The 16,565-nt window shown below is 37.4% G+C and overlaps 1 protein-coding gene and 1 long non-coding RNA gene across 5 annotated transcripts in view; one reads left to right on the top strand and one right to left on the bottom strand.

The window, feature by feature from the left end:
- Positions 1–614, bottom strand: part of dlc1 (DLC1 Rho GTPase activating protein) — a 225,431-nt gene extending 224,817 nt beyond the window's left edge. Inside the window, exon 1 of the mRNA XM_087236999.1 lies at positions 472–614. The gene's annotated coding sequence lies outside the window, so the exon portion shown is untranslated. The remainder of the gene's footprint in view (positions 1–471) is intronic.
- Positions 611–13,168, top strand: LOC141385537 (uncharacterized). 4 transcript variants are annotated; one of them, XR_015476475.1, is made up of 3 exons: positions 611–788; positions 4,307–4,440; positions 11,022–13,168. It is a non-coding gene; the product is annotated as an uncharacterized LOC141385537 (long non-coding RNA). The 4 variants fall into 4 exon arrangements; XR_015476477.1 differs by having other exon boundaries at positions 611–780; XR_015476478.1 differs by lacking the exon at positions 11,022–13,168 and adding an exon at positions 5,438–6,812 and having other exon boundaries at positions 611–780.
- Positions 13,169–16,565: the final 3,397 nt, after the last annotated feature.

Below are 16,565 nucleotides of genomic sequence, written 5' to 3' on the forward strand. Positions count from 1 at the left end.
TCTACCATCAGCCAAACTATTTAGTTTTTTTTACTTTCACACACATGCATACAATGTAGCCTACCCATCCATCCATCCATCTATCCAAAATTTCGAAAACCACAGGGTTAATTTTCTATTTGCAGGGTTATCCAAAACTGAAATGTTCTTGTGAGGCGAATTAATATCGTTAGTTATTTTTGCTTATTGTAATATTTCTTTTCAATCTGTTATAATATAATTTCCAAATCATCTTTTTTCCTCCCCTGGTAGGGCCTGGACCATTGATTGAGAACCACAGAGCTAAACAATATCAACTGGTCGCAGGCTACAGGCTGTGCTGCTGGGCTGTATAATTCTGCGGTGTTTGTGTTCATCACACCTGTCTGTCCAAAAGAGCTATTCATCTCTTTTTCTCCCCCTCTATTCATTCATTCTGTGTTCATCTCATTCGCTCTCTCCCATCCATCTCATTACAAGAAACACAATTACCAGACTCTCGAGCCTTCCAATGTTCTCCCAAAAAGAGCTAAGGCGATTTAGACTGCCTATATTCCTCCCTTGATGAAGGCTGTAAGCTTCCATCTGCAACTGATGAGCAGAATCAGCCAATCAGAATCCCGCAAATCATGATTGGCAGGGGTGGGCGGGCACTACTGGACTTGGGCTTTATATAACGACGTTTGCGTTTTTCAGAGATTTTTCCAAAAGATAAAAAGTAAACGAGATAAATTATACCGGAGAAACTGTAAATAAATCGCACCACTGAAAAGTTAACGATTTTGTCCATCTGGATACACAGTAAGTAGGTCAGTCGGAGGTGGGTTTGATCACACCTCATTAACATGCTGCGCGGTGTTGTTGTTTTTATTATTATTCTTTTTTAGTTAAACTTGCAAAAATTCACCAGGAACATGGCCTCGTGAGGGAAAAACAGAAATCACAACAGATGGTTTGATATATTTATGCTTGCTAGACTGGTGATGAACAAGCTCTCAAAACATTTTAAATATTATATATAATGCCTTGAATAATAAAATCGTATCAAAACATATGGCGTGTTGTTATCTCCAACACGATACCTGGGATATGAATATGTTATACACCAAATTCTGTAGTAAAAGCTGGTTAATGACCATTCAAAGTGCTTGCCTGACAGTTTACTGGCTTCACCAGAGTGCTCCAGCAGGTGGCAGTGTGGTTTCTTTGGTTTCAGCTGAAGGTTAGTCCAGGACAGTGTTGTTACAGTGCTGTTGCCTCACCGTGTGTGTATTTTCTGTCTGACTAGGCCTATATGAGTGTATGGATTTATGAATCAAAATAGGGAACAGGCAGGACCTTTCTGACATCCTTTGACATTAATAAGCACAAATCGGTTACAAATTTTGTAACAGACAATTAATATAGCTGTAATGTGATAAAAATGCTGTCACAAATCGCTCGTTTAGTATAATTTGCATTCCACTGAAAATCAAGTTTTGCCTGGAAAAACAACAAAAATAAAATAAAATAATAATAATAATAATATATATATATATATATATATATATATATATATATATATATATATATATATATATATATATATATATATATATATATATATAATCAAAACAGTATCTGTGTTTTTATTATGTAAGATCCTAGACCAAAAAACAATCATAAGGATTAAAAATAAATAAATAAATAAGCTTTCCATTGATGTATAGTATGATTTGTGATAATAGGACAGTAGTTGGCCAAATTACAACTATTTGAAATCTGAAACATGAGGGTTTGAATTAATTGAAATATTGAGAAAATCATGTTTACTGCTGTCCAAATAAAATTCTTAGCAATTTCTATTACAAATAAAAAAAGTTTGATAATTGGATATTTTTACTCAAAGAAATTTTCAAAATGTCTTAAAGGAACATGATCTTTTTTAACTATTCAAATCATTTTTGTCATAAAGGTCAAATGTATTATTTCAAATCATACAATGTACTTAATTATTGTCTATTACTACCGATATATTCATGCAACTTGAGACTAGTTATGTGATGCTGGGTCACATTTATTTATTTGTCATCAGGTGTCAGGCTTCATAATGATTCATACCCCTCGCAAATTCAAACTTATAGTTAATAGTATTTAACCAGCAAGTTTTTTCTGTTTGTTTGTTTGTCTTTTTACCGGAAATGAAACAGGCTTCTCCCAAAAGATAACATGACAATGATAACCACTAGTATTTTTGGCCATTCATCTTTAGCAATGAGCTCCAACTCTTTTAGATTGAAGGGTTCATCCCCACTGTCAAACATGGTGGTGGGAACCTAATGTTTTAGGAAATCTAATGTGGGTTATGGCAGGGTTTCAGACGGTGCACCAGGGAACCTAATCATAGTAAATGGCACTATAAAAATGGATGAATACATATAATCTGAATACAACAACATTAGACACGCTGCAGAGAAACTTGGCCTTGGGCACCAGTAGACATTTCAGCATGACAACAGCCCAAAACACAAAGCAAAAGTGGTGAAGAAATGATTAGCAGATAAAAAAAAAAAATTACATTTTACAGTGGCCCAGCCAGAGTTGCGACCTAAATCCAATTGAAAATCTCTGGAGGGAAATAAACCTGAAAGAGTTGGAGCTCATCGCTAAAGATGATTGTGCAAAAATACCAGTGGAGACATGCAAAAAGCTGGTCAGCAATTATAGGAAGCATTTGATTGCTGTAATCATTGTTCTATTGATTATCGAGAATTGTATGAATAATAATAAATTTTAGAAAATATTATCTTTTTTTCCACAATAATGACCCATGTCTTATTATGTTTTAGGAAAAGCCTGTGTCATTTCCTGTCAAAAAAAAAAAAAAAAAAAAATATATATATATATATATATATATATATATATATATATATATATATATAAACAGTACAGTGCAGTATACAGTATTAAACTTTTACTCAGTAATCCTACACTTTCTTATGGCTCAGCTGAAAGTCTAGATTGTGGGAGCTGCAGGAATGGCCAAAAAAAAAAAAAAAAAATCTTTGGAGACGCAGTGTGGATGCAAACCTACCAAACAAATCAAACCTAGAATAATGGGATGCCAAAACAGAGCCTGTCCAGCACATCTCCCCACGGCATGCGCAGCTTTCTATTGTTGCCACATTATTGCATCAGTGTTCTGGCCGGCCAGGGTGCAGTCAGCGAAATTAAAGCCATCTGACCCACAGTGCAAATGAAATGAGATGAATATGGAAGCATGATACCAGAGACAAGCCTCTATTATACAATAAGAGAGAGAGATACTGAAGCGAATAATAGCATGCGGATCTAAAGCTTTAGCAGACTATGGCCTTGCTGGCACTGCCTCCCATTGAAGAACCTCTCAAAATCTTTGAATCATGTTTATGTTTATAAAGGTCATGCTCGTGTTTGACTGAGAAGAAAGAGCATTGTGTGCATGTTAGGAAAGGTTATGGCTTCTGAATGTTCCATTAAAGAAGAAAAGACAGAATGATTCCATGTCAAAACGGAGATTGCCTATGTCTACTTTATGGCTGAAAATATTTCCCAGACTAAGCGTTAGTCACGCAGCAAGCTAGAGTAATCCTAGTGTGTTGTCATACATCAGGCCAGATGGTCTCTTGCAAAGCCAGAGCATATGTAAGTGTGTGTGTCCACGTGTGTGTGTGTTCCTGGAAACTGTCAGCTTTGGCTTCCCTACCTCAGAAAAGTTCCAGGCAACACTGCTGTCCCTCGATACGGTTGCCACAGCAGCATCAGAAGGAAGTGGCTCACAGGAAGACTCAGAGCTGTGCACGTGAGGAGTGTGCATGAGATCGGGGGAGCGAGGAAAGAGCAGAGTTTGCAAGTTCATCAGCCTACACGCTCTCATTAACAGCCACAACAAAGGAAATTATCCAGCATGGTGGCAATGTTATAGGAATCTTGAAGAAGTGTGGTTTCACTGCTTTATAAATCTCACAGGAAAGTTCAAGTTGGCCCTTTATAATTCACTCATCGACACTATTATTAGGCATGCCTGGCTAGTACTGGCATAGAACATGTTTTGAACTCAGAAGTTCCTGGATTCTTAAGGCATAGATTCAAAATGTACTGGAAACATGCCTCAGAAATGTTGGTCCATGTGGGTATTGTGGCATTAACAGTAGAACTACAGACAATACAGGCTCATTCTGAAAACATAGCACTATATGCATTTCTGGTGATCACAAATTACATAGGCAGATGTACATATGGCTGCATTTTATTTCTAAAAAGAACCCAGTGGGCCCAGTATGACACTGATCCCTTTTGTGCTTACCAGCTGACCACTTACCTCCATATGCATGGCTTTTCCGATGTTACCAGTTTGTCCAGTGGCTCACCTTGTACGCCTGTGGACTTAGGCTGAGAGGACGATGGGGTTAGAGTCTGGCAAAGAATGCTTCCAGAAAGCAGGTAAGACAAAAATAAAAATAAAAATGACAAAAATAAAATAAACAAGTAAATAACAGGGTGAGAATGTGGTAAAATCTGAAAACATGGTAAAAATTAGGCTGCTTTTTTGGCGCAATATCCTAGTGGTTAGTGCGCCGACATATGGTGCAGTAGCAAGTCAGGGCGTCCCGAGTGCAAATCCCAGCTCGAGGACATTTCCCTACCCTCTCTCTCTCTCCAGTTTTGCTTCCTGTCTCTATACTGTCCTATCTAATAAAGGCAAAAGGTCCAAAAAATGTTGCTGTCGGTTTGGTTTAGGGAAGTGGGTTGTTTGGGTTGAAAACAATATTGCTTAGACTTAGGGAAGAGGCGGGGGGCTGGGTAGATTTATGTAAGATGTGTAGACGCGAATGGCACTTGTGACAGAAATTTGAGATCGGAAAAAGTATACACAGCAGCCTTGGGTTGATTTGTGAAAACAAAAACAGAAAAAAACGTACCTCTTGGGCCGTATTTTTGCTCTCCAGAAATGTACATGGGGTACGTTTTCAGAATTAGCCTGGGTTACCTACAGAGGCAGTCATTTTAAACATTTAATAATAAATAATAATAATAAATAACCCATATAACTGTCATACTGGACTGAAATATTCCTACAGTAAATATATGAATGTTGATTTCTAGCATTGTATTAAATTAAATTTGTATTAAAAATTATTCTGGTAGTTCAAGTTTTAAAGTTGCAATGTGAAATTTAAATTTACTCTGCTTATTTTTTTATTTTTATTTTTTTAATAGAAGTGCTTGTTATAAAAGATCTGTGCACTTCTTTATTTTGTAAAAAATTAAGTTTTCAATCAAATATCCTAATTTGTATACCCTCTCTTGAAAGGACTTTTCTTCACTTCTGGTCACCTTGAATGCTTTTTGGAAGGGGCTATTACTCTACTAGTGTAAAAAGTTAACGTTTCCGCTCTGTCTTCATCCATTTGTCAATCTCTTTTCATTTTGTTTGCAGTACCCATCTCCACAATCCAAATGGTTCCCAAAGAATGAAATCATGCACTCCGCTACATTTCCTTTCTTATTTCAGGACCATTTCAAGTGGAAGAGAAAAAATTATTTTAACTTCTGTTTCATGGCAACTTAAAACAGCTCCTGCAGATTTGTTGGCTGCACATTCAAGCAAACTGCTGTTCAACCACATCCCAAAGGTGCTCTTATTTAACTGTGAATGCTCTACTTTGGTGCTCTACTGGTGACTGTGAATGCCATTTGAGTCAAGTGAACCCATTGTCATTGCCAGTTTGAGATTATTTGAGCTTTGTGATGATACATTATCCTGCTTGAGAACATCACATGGTCTCCAACTGTACTCAGCTCAGGTAAATGATGATGTTTAAACAGGCCATTTGGTACTGTGGTTCTGCCATAAACATATTCCCTACACCATTACAGGACCACTAACATGAATAATTGATACAAGACAGCATGATTCCATGCTTTCATGTTGTTTAAACCAAATTCTGAGCCTGTATTCTAAATGTTGCAGCAGAAATCAAGACTTGTCAAACCAGACAATCTTTTTAAAATCATTTGTCATGCAGTTTTGGTAAATTGTAGCCTCAGTTTCTGTTCTGAGTGGAGTGTAAAGGGGGGTCGCGCACCAGATGTGCCACGTCGCACACATGACAGTTGAAAGTAACGCACACTGGACATGCACATTAGCATGTTATTTAAAATAAAACTATTCAGATGGCGCTCTGTGGCGTGACAGAAATTTGAACAGTGTCCTGGGTCGTAGCTGGGCACTGTGGACAGCCTAACTTGCAACACGGGTGTGCTTAACCTGATAGAAATCTATGTTTAGAATTTTAAAATACATGACGTGGCGCATTTGATGTGTGACCCCCTTAACCAGTCTGTTTTTCTGCTGCTCTAGCACACCTGCTTCAAGGTTTGATGTGTTCGTTCAGAGTTTTTCTGGAGTCCTTGAGTTATGGTGCTTTTCTATCAGCTCAAACCAGTCAATCTCTTGCAGAACCAACCAACATTTTTTTTTTATTTGCCCACAGAACAGACAACCATTATTGTGTAAATGAATATAACATATCAATACATTCTCTGCAAACCCTAGAGATGGTTGTGTGTGAAAAATCCAAGTAGACCAGTAGTTTCTGAAATACAATAACCATCTTGTCTGTCCCCAATTTCCATGCCAAGTTCAAAGTCACCTAAATCACCTTTCCTCCCTATTCTTATGCTCAGTTTGAACTAAATATTTGCAATTATCAGTGATTTAATAGATATACTTGAACGGGAAAGTCTAGATTATATAAAAGAGGGTTTCATCTTCTTAGTCTTCAAATAAATCTTGTTTTTAGTTTCACCAACTCAAGCTCGATGTGTGTTCTGTATGTGAGCAGGAGAGAAAGTATATAGAAATATACAAGGGATTAAGAAATAAATTATGGTGCAAAATCTAGTGGGTTTCCTAAAAATATGTACTGGACAGCCAATCTATACTCTAGGAACGTAGGCTATCTACAAAACAAGTTCATTCTGAAAACTTAGCCCTATATACATTTCTGGAGATCGCAAATTAAGTAGACAGATGTATGGCTGCATTGCATCTTTAAAATGAAGGCTACGGGGTGATATACGTTGTTCCTTTTTACATTATTAGTTGACTTTTCCGCTATTACCAGTTTTCCCAGTAGCTTGCCACGTATGTCAGCAGACTTGAGACACAGAAAGGAGTTTACAGCGATAACAATGTTCGAGTCCAATGAAGAGCGGTTCCAGAAAGCAGGTTAGACAAAAAAAAAGGCCAGAAAAATTAAATAAACAAGTAAATAACAGGGTGACAAATGTGGTAGAATTTGAAAATGTAGTAAAAATCCGGCTGGCGTAAGGGCTTTTTCTTTTTCTGTATTGCTTTTCAAAACAATGGAAATTTGAGGAAAAGTGGGTGGATGCTAGTCAATCATTGCTTTTTAAAACACTATCGGTTGAGTTTAGGGAAGGAGGTGGGTGGGGGTATTGGTGGGTCAGTCGACAGCAGCCTTTAGTGGATTTACGTGAGAATAGCACGCATGAATGGCACTTGCAAAAGAAATTTGAGATCCCAAACATACACATCGGTCTTTGGCGGATTTTCGAAAGACAAAAATAGCAAAACAATGTAACTCCTGGGACGTATTTGGCGCTCTCCAGAAATGTTTACAGGGGTATATATCAATAATGAGCCTGAGTAGGTTACCTATGTTAGAATAAGAACAAAATATACTGTATAAACACATTATTGAGCCTTAATCTAGATATTCTGGGTAATTATGCTTAATGTAAGGTATAAATAAACACATTTTTAATAATAATATGTAATAATATAACTAAATACATAAATTCTCTCAAAGCAAATACACTATTTCACTAAGCTTATTTGTCCCATACTGAGTCTTGGCAGCATGCTTTTATAAAACTCTTGATATCAAATGTGTGTTAGTTGAGCGTTCCATGGACCTCATATTTATGCAGTGTGTGTACGTAACAGTTAACTGAGTTCCTGCCCAGTGCCCACAAAGGGCATTTCATATCAGTTACTTATGAGACTTCATTTCTGGGTGTACGGCAGCTATTGGAGGACAGTAAACAGCTCACTGGGGGTTGAAACAGGGTTAAAGGCATATAGAGAAACTGTAATAACTTCATACTCAAGCAGGTTATATAACTCTGAAAATAATGAGCAGGTCTAGACTGTATTTTTCTGAGCTTATTTTGCATGAGCTTCTGTAGAGTGGCTTTAAATGATTTTTAAATTGGCCTAAATGATGTTACTACTAATTTATTACAGAAAGCATTTATCAAATCAGTGCAAAATGTTTAATAAACAAATGTGCAATGGTTTGAATAACAGAACAGTTAAATAACAGGTGTTTCAATTTTGCAGATCTATCTGTGTGCATATTTTATGTGGGCCTGGTTTTGACAGTGATAAACACTCAAACATTCACACATAATTATGGAGCGCAGGTTGGAACAACGCTAGCAGGCTAACGCCAACAGCAGTGTGTGATGGCTGTGGTTGAGTGGGCAAAGCAAAGCGGTTCACCACGACATTCATGAAACTGGAGCAACACAGGCCTGACAGATCACCTCAACATCCCATAAAAGACTCAACGCTCGACAATTCAAATCCGCCAATCCATTCCAAGTTAATACTAATTCTAACAGCTGTGGGAATTAACATTTCATCTAGTGAGCTAATGAGCTAACAATATTAAACCACTGAATTTCTACCCTTGTAATAGAATGCTGTAAAACTATATGCTTTCAATATATTTGCACTGTATAAGTGTTCATGTATTATATATGGGATAAGAAAGGCTGTAACTGGATCACAATGCACCTTGCTGCTATTACAGTTATGCTATTCTGTAACATTAGTCATTTTTTTCAAATTCAGTTGTATTTCTACATCTATTTAATTTCCCACATTGTTTTAACTGTGTTAAAGCTGCATGTGTGTGTTGTGATAACGGCATATAAGCACAAGACCACACTTGCAATGTGTTCAATGTTTATACTGTACATTACCTGATAAAAGTCTTGTCTCCTATCTAATTTTTATGAACCAAAAATAATAACTTGACTTCTCGTTGATCATTTGGTATCAAAAGTGACTTTTATGAAAGGCAAAGGTCTAGATCAGGGGTTCCAACACTTTTTCATTCCAGGACCCAGCCAAGTAATTCAATCTCAAGACCCACCATAATATTTAAATATTGAAAAATGGGTAAAAAATATATCCATTCCAAGCAGTCAAAAATATGTGTGTTTTAAAAATATGTGGTTTGTGGCTTTCTGGATTTTGCGATTCAATATACACAAAATGAGGCTTGAAGTGCTTTTTGTGGCATGCTGGCTGTAACTGTGATTATTTTTTTGTTGACGAAGATACTCTTCTTTTTTTAGAAGATAATATACCTTTGTTGACATTTGCAGAATGTTTTGTTGTCAGGTGCCTTTTAAGTTTTAAGAGTTTCATACTAGCGCTTGCAAGATTTTCTAAGCATAAAAGACAAGGCAGGACTTCCTCACCCTCTGGACCTTTGCCGGCAATAAAACTAAGATCGAGGTAGGACTGATCATATTTTCTGTGTGGCTCCTTTTTAGATTTGGTTTGATCTGAAGACGTATCAGAAGTCTGCGACACCTTTAGTTTGAAAAACTTTTCCATTTTATCAAACACTTGACACATGACGGATCAACACAAATTAATCTGACTCAGTCATTCAATGTATGCTGATTCAGACTTTCGGCTCATATGTTTTAACCTAAATGATTCATTTAAAAACAGAATGGTCTCTAAAGAGTCGTTCGCTCATTATCGGACTAGTTTTGATTCACCACAACGTAAATATAGCTGCAGCTAAGTGACGTTGTGTAAACCACCTTTCCTCACTGTGCAACCCACTAGTTGAGCCACAGTTTGAATACCCCTGCTCTAGATTACGCATATTTTACTAAAATAAAATATGATCATGACTTGAAATAGGACAGTAAGGTCTGACTTTGCTTAGACCAAAGTCTTGTCACTTAACAGAAATAATGTACAGTATAGAATATAAAGTCATGGTGCAGTGGAAAAATAATTAATATTGTGTATGACATCAATGAGGATGGTATGGCAAAGAAAGCATTCTTGCAGGACTCCCAGAGTTCATCAAGATTGAATTCATCTTCAATGCCTCCTCCATTACCCCAGATATGCTTAATAATGTTTATATCAGTTGACTAGGCTGTCCAATCCTGGAGCACTATCTTAGTGAAGAATTTGCCTTTTCCTGTGGTTTGTAATAAAATGGGCAACACAAATGTGTTGATACCTTAAACTGTTGATGCTGCAATACACTCTGCAGATCTCTTGCACTCCTTGAAAATAACCCCAAACCATGACTTTTCCTTCACCAAACTTGACTGATTTCTGTGAGAATCTTGGGTCCATGCGGGTTTTAATAGGTCTTCCGCAATATTGTGATAATCGGGATGCAGTTCAACAGATGATTAATGGGAAAAATCTACCGCCTGCCACTTTTCCAAAAGATCAACTACCAAGTCATTATTTGTTGCTCTTTCAACTGGGATCAACAACAAGACTTGTCAAATATACTGTACATACATAAATGCATACATACATACTAGGGTTGCAACAACACAGTTTTTAATCCGGTTTTTGTTTCGATTCTGATGGCTTGACACATAGGTATTTATTTTATTTTTATTATTATTTTTATTTTTTTTGCTATTCTATGCTTAGGCAATATGAACAGTAAGATGTTAAGTAGAAAAAAACAATAAACAATCAAAATAAACAAATAAAAAACAATTTATTGCAATACTCCTTTATTTTACTTCAAAGCACAATAGTTGATAGTGTATTGTATAATAATAATAGTAAAAAATAACACTGAAATCTCACAGCTGCTGGTAGCCCATGTACAAATTGACCATTTCAAATTAACCTAATTCTACTTCAGTAAACATAAATAAACCATCTTAGTTAAACTTAACACTGCCTTTGTTATTTTTATGTCTTTCAGAACCAGTTGGGTATATTTGCTGGAAGGATTCAGCGAGGGATTGTTGTTTTGTGGACGACTTCATTACCTTCTCTGCTATCTTGCCTTCAGACTGTGATATTGCTGGGTGATGGCGCCGCAGATTGGCAGTCATGTTGGAAATGTTTCCGTTTGAGTAGGTTATATGTGTAACCAAAATGTCCCCACACTGTGGATTTGAAAGACACCGGCGCTTCCTCGTACTGTTGCTTCACTTCACCACCACTCGCCATGTTAAAGTGTAAAATGATGGTTAAGCGCCCCCTAACTTTAGAGAGTAGTGATTGAATATTTAATCGTGGGGAGGAGTTTGTAGGCACACGCAAACAGTCAATTCGGAGAGAAATAACATGCACACAAATTATTTAAACGTAAAACCGAAAAAACTGCAATTCACAAGCGCGTATTGAAAGTGGATGTCGTACCGAAAGGTTCAATTTTATATTGACAATTGTGGCATCTCTAATATATACATCCACATATATACTCTGAACCCTATGCGAATTCGCAGATAGTCAAAAAGTGTTAGGTTAAGCCCTACTCTCCCATCCCTAAAACATATGTCTATAATGGACAGCTCCACAGAGTTCCAGCCAGTAAGAAACAGAATGATCTTACCTTTGACATAGGATTGCACAGACTTGCAAACTTTCCAGCAAACTTTCTGTCTACCCAGTACACAGTGAAAGCGTCTCTCCCAGGCAGAGTTTCCTGAGTCTTCCCCTGAGGTCTGGCAGGTTTCTCTGAATCCTTTCGTTTGCGAGAGGCTGATGAGAACAGGCTCCAGCACATGAGGACACCTGCTTGAGAGATGAAGCCCAGAGAGGCCAGCTGAGCCTGGGATCAGACTGAGCCCTGTCCCTGGAGAGACCACTCACTCACTCTGATGAGGATGGAAAGAGGATTTACACACAAATAGCCAACACACACACACACACACACACATTGTCACTCACGCATTCACATCGACATACAGTATATACAAGCAAAGTAAGGCAATCGGCCATGTTTCATTCAAACAGGGATCCCACGAGACCATCTGGAATACCATGGATTTTTAAAAGGTGTATTCCAGACATTAAAAGTCAGCGAATTTACCTTTTTATTGTCCCAATCATATGTCAGGGATTTTTGTTTGTCATTTTTTAATTTTACTTTCCATTTATTGGAAGTTTTCTATATTGTGTTTTTTATGCATTGCTTCACTTGTATTGCCTATTGATCAATATAGGCTCATTCTGAAAATGTAGCCATAAATGCGGTTCTGGAGATTGCAAATTATGTAGCCAGATCTATGTATGGCATTTAATCTTTAAAACAAACACTATGGGGCGGTATGATGCCGTCGCTTTTTTTGCTAACCAGCTGACCACTTACCTGCACATGGACAGCTTTTTTGCTGTTACCAGTTTGTCTGGTAGCCCTGCTTAAGATGCTGAGTGAAGTTCCACAACAGGATTCGAGTCCGGTAAAGATAGGTTCCAGAAAGCAGGTAAGACAAAAACAAAAGCCAAAATATAAAATAAACAAGTAAATAAAAGGGTGAGAATTTGATAAAATCTGAAACATGGTATAAAATTTGGTGAGGGCTTTTCTTTTTCTGGATTGCTTTTCAAAACACTGTGGTTGGGTTCAGGAAAGTCGGTGGGCGGGTCAATAGGTGCTTTTCAAAATACTATTGGTTGGGTTTAGGGAGGGGGAAGTGGATCACTCACATCAAGGTTGGTCAGTCAGTCAGTTAGTTAGTCAACAGCGGCCTCTGGTGGAATTACATGAGAACAGCAGGTGCGAATGGAACTCGCGAGAGATATTTTAGATCTGAAAAAACTTACACAGCGGCCCCTGTGGAATTGCAAAAACAAATGATGTATTTTGCTCTCTCCAGAAATGTATATTGGGGTACATAATCAGAATGAGCCTGGGATGTTAATGTTATGGTTATCTTATTTTTTGTGCCATTTAATTTCTTTCATGCTTCTCAACTTGCAGTCACTTAGGTCAATGGCAGTCATAGTTGTACCTGTTATAATTTTGTCTGTGACCATTTTTTTTTTGTCTGCTTATTTCTGAACACAACATCTGATTTATTTTTATATATGTTATGGGAATTAAACTTTTTAGTCAGTGAACATTAAGGAAAATCAGGAAATATGACATCTGTCTTATGATGAGTTTAGACTGCATGATTTTAGCCCTGATTTTGACTTGCCGACAGGTTTTGCCTGAAATCTAGTCGGTGCTCATTCACATGAGTAACAGTCAGACAGTGTAAACTATCATAGATGCAATCTGAGACAATCACCAATGAGTCCCAGATACCCATGAAATATTTGGTATGCTTTCAAACATCAATAACATTAGCGATCACCTACAGCCAATGAGAGAGCAGCATCCACTTGTGTGGGCAGGCCAGCAGGAGGTTGGGAGAGAAGTCAAAAGAGCTTCTTTTCGGTCTATTTGGACCCAAGAAATGGAGGAAAAACTAGAGGAAATTGGCAGGAACACCCGTGTGGGTTGGACCTATTGACTTCAAAAGTCAGGTGAGCAAAATAAGTACATTTTCTATTCCACTAAAGGCTTGTTCTCATGATGTAGACTAGTTAATAACAAAAGATATACTACCTTACCTGCACTGTTTCCATGTCACTTCTCACGTGTTCTTGGTTGTGAGATGTAGTTTGCAGACCAAAACAAAGTTGTCAACGATTCTTCCTATTGTAAAGTCATGCTGTGTAAAACCCCTGTCACCGATCCATTTTGCAGTGTAAACACAGCACCAACAAAATGATACCCCAGATAGTAATGCAGTGTGAAAACATCTGTGACTGGACTACTTTGAAAATTGAGCAACGTAAGCAAACTACCAAAAAAAAAGTACAGTATTTTTGTTAATAAAAATAAAATCCAGTCTCAGCTACTGTCAAATAAAAATTGGCCAAAAGACAAAACTTTTAATTGTCTATTATTAATATTATTAATGTTAATATTAAACGTTAATTAATTCATTTATTTTCATTCAGCTTAGTCCCTTATTAATCAGGAATCTCCACAGAGGAATGAAACGCCAACTTAGGGCTGATTTATACTTCTGCATCAAGTGCACATGTATGCTCCGGTGAAGCCTTTGAATGGTCTGTGTGCCCACAGCACGTCCTGATTTTGCCAAGTGCTAGTTGCCCTGAGACCAACATTTTTTATGATGACCCAGGGACAACAACTTCATCAGCCAATCAAACGTCATGACGGTCTCAGGGAAACTAGCACTTGGCAAAATCAGGACGCAAATCGCAATGTGTCATTGTGTCATTGGTTGGCTTGGTAGCTGTGGCCAGTGTGGGCAGGACAGAGAGCCACACAAACATGTTGGAACGAGTGTTTACAAGTGTCGAGTCTTGTGAAATAGCTCTAGATAAAAACTGTTATGTGTTTACCTTAAGATTAATGTTGTTGCACATCTGCCTCTTTCCGCACTATAAACGAGCGAGTTTTAGCTACTTGTACATCAAGGTAGCACTCCAAAAAACAAAATGCCCACAAAAAAAACACGACACAGAAGAACATAAAAAACCTTCTGCCAGCTAACGTTTCGAAAGTGTTTTTGCATAGCAATACAAACAGCACGCAGAAGTATAAATACATGACTAGGCGTAAGGCAGGCGCCATAAGTCACACCAATCACTCGGCACAGAAGTATAAACCAGCCTTTATTCAGAATATGTTTTTCGCAGCGAATGCCCTTCCAGACATGACCCAGTACTGGGAAACAAACACTCTTGTATTAATACTCACACTCATACACTACGACCAGTTTTGTTCATTCAATTCACCTATAGTGCATGTCTTTGGACTGTAAGGGAAACCAGAGCAACTAAGAAAAACCCATGACAACACAAGGCAACACGAGGCAACAACACTAACCACAGAGCTTCCGTACCACCTTATATTTATAATATATAGTAATAATATTACATGTGCGCCAAATTTAGTCTGAAGTAGAGTCTCTTATACACTGTAAAAGCCAACAGTCAAATGAAATGAGTGTAGTTAACTCAAAATTGACTAAAAGTTAATTCTACTGATTTGAAAAGAGTTTTGACTCAGTGTTGAAGGTAATGAGTTAATAAATACCTCATTACTTCAACTTAAAAGAAGTAAGTTCACAGTACTCAAATAGATTAGTTTTTAACTTAAATGGTTTGTAGAAATCCACAAACTATTTAAGTTGCCTTAACTTATTGGGATTTACACTACTCAGTTTGAGTTCTCTTCATTTATTGGGTTTTACTGTGCTCTGATTGTTTCATTTACTCAAGTGGTTCACATTACTCCTTAGGTATGTTTTTTGAACTAAAGTAGTTTGTTGCAAGTGGTTTCCTCAAATGGTTTAAGTTAACTTAACTTTTTGGGTTTTACAGTGTAGAAGTAGTATCAAAAATCTTTCATGCATGAAATAGTGTTGCACAATATACTGCTAGAACAATTACTGGAATAGCTCATTATTGAAAAAAGGGTGATTATATATATTTTACTGCATTTTAATTTGCATAGCATTTTTGGAGTACTGTTGACATCTATTTCAGCATCTATCCGTACAGCACAGGAATGCTTACAAACATTATAAATCCTCACATGGTCTCTTCAAATCAATACTCTCTTCATTACTCTGCAGAATGAAAAAAAACCTCAGAAAACCAGAACAACACAAACAATCACATAAACACCAATTATTCTCAGAAATTATGTCAAACATTGGAGGACATGATTACAAACCAAAGAGATAACACACACACACTCACACAGACGTGAACACAGGCATACAAATGTCAGCACTAAGATTGCCAAGGACAAATCCATATCGAGACACAGAGGTGTGGATCGAGCTGTTTCTCACATAGTGAAGCACTGGGTTTGGAGCTGTCACACCTGCTTGTCCCGTCTGGATAATTCTGGAGATGCATCCACACACACTTGCACGAACACACGCACACACACACACACACACACACACACACACACACACACACACACACACACACACACACACACACACACACACACAGACAGACAGCACTTACTCAGATGAGAGGACTCGTCTTCTGGGCCACTACACTCCTGGATCAGGGCCAGACAGAGCAGCCTGACTGACTCTCTCACTCTCTCACACACACAAACAATTACTTTTCCTCACGTTTGACTTCTGATACTGGATCATCTTAAGATCCATTTCAGTCATTAAATCATTAATCTTCAAGCTGACTCCGCATCACAAACAGAGATTAGGAGTCATATTCGAGATGACATCTCAAATACATAATGGCTCTTCTTCTTATTAGATATACCCTAAACACAGTGGTTGTGAAACTTAGAATAAAGGGTTATTCATAAAAGTTATAGAAGCTATATATCACAGCAAGAAGGTTGCTGGTTCGAGCCTCGGCTGGGTCAGTTGGCATTTCTGTGTTATGTTATATTTAAGTTATATTTAATAAATCTTAGTATGTACTAACTCTTACCTAATTCATATAT

This window comes from Danio rerio, chromosome 1 (genome assembly GCF_052040795.2).
Source record: "Danio rerio strain M-AB ecotype USA chromosome 1, GRCz13ab, whole genome shotgun sequence".
Lineage (NCBI taxonomy): Eukaryota > Metazoa > Chordata > Actinopteri > Cypriniformes > Danionidae > Danio > Danio rerio.